Genomic DNA, 908 nt, shown 5'->3' with positions numbered 1-908 from the left:
CCCCCTTTCAAATTGCTCTGCTTTAAAATGCCTTGCTTGCTTGCTGAGTAGGCACAGCTTGTGTTTAAGTGGCCGTTCTCAGTCTGGGGGTTAAAGGTTTCTTTGGGAGACCCATGTTTTGAAAAGAATGGCTTCATCCTGAGTTGTGTCAATTATAGAAAGGTCACTCTCCACAGCCAGAGCCCTGAGCCCTGAAATGCTTGTTGTGTTAAAAGCTGTCAGAGGCTTTCCTAAAAACTGCTGGGATAGCAATATTAACTTGGACATAATAAAAGGAAAGGTGAGGTAGAAAAACTTTTCACCCTTCCCTGCTATGAGAATTTGTCTTTTAGATATTCCTTGAGTTCATCCAAACCTGTCATTCATATTATTCCACTGTGGAAGATTCCTTGCCTAAATATTGTTCTCTCTCCTTCCCCCAAATTATCAACATTTCAGCAACCTTCTATAAAATGTCAGAAGAACAAGCACACTTTTCCAGCATGCTCTGAGGAAAGCTAACTGCAGCAATTTCAGACAGAACTAGCAGTTCTGTCTCCTTGTCTCCTCTACAGGAGGTTACGGCTCCCCAAACAGCCGGCATCTCAGCCTCTTCAAATGTGCAGAGCTCATTAGAGTGGGCCTGGGATGAGTTGCCAGGATTTGCACTGAAGTGCCCCAGGCAGATGAGCACATTCCAATTCAACAATCCTGCTGCCCTATATTTGCACAGAGATGGCAATAAAAAGCTGCAGGGGAGGGAGTTTGGAAACGTTTTAAGCACTGCAGTTGTCTGCTAAGTGACCACAATTGCAGACCTGAGCTCTTCAGGTTCCTGCCTAAAACCATAGGGTCTCTCACCTGTGCATGATCTGGAAGAAGTTCAGCAGTGACAAAAACATTCTGCCTTGTACTTGGGGCTGTGCTGT

Source organism: Nestor notabilis, unplaced genomic scaffold (assembly GCF_000696875.1).
Source record: "Nestor notabilis isolate BGI_N333 unplaced genomic scaffold, ASM69687v1 scaffold4406, whole genome shotgun sequence".
Classification (NCBI taxonomy): Eukaryota; Metazoa; Chordata; class Aves; order Psittaciformes; family Psittacidae; genus Nestor; species Nestor notabilis.
This window is presented reverse-complemented; position numbering follows the sequence as displayed.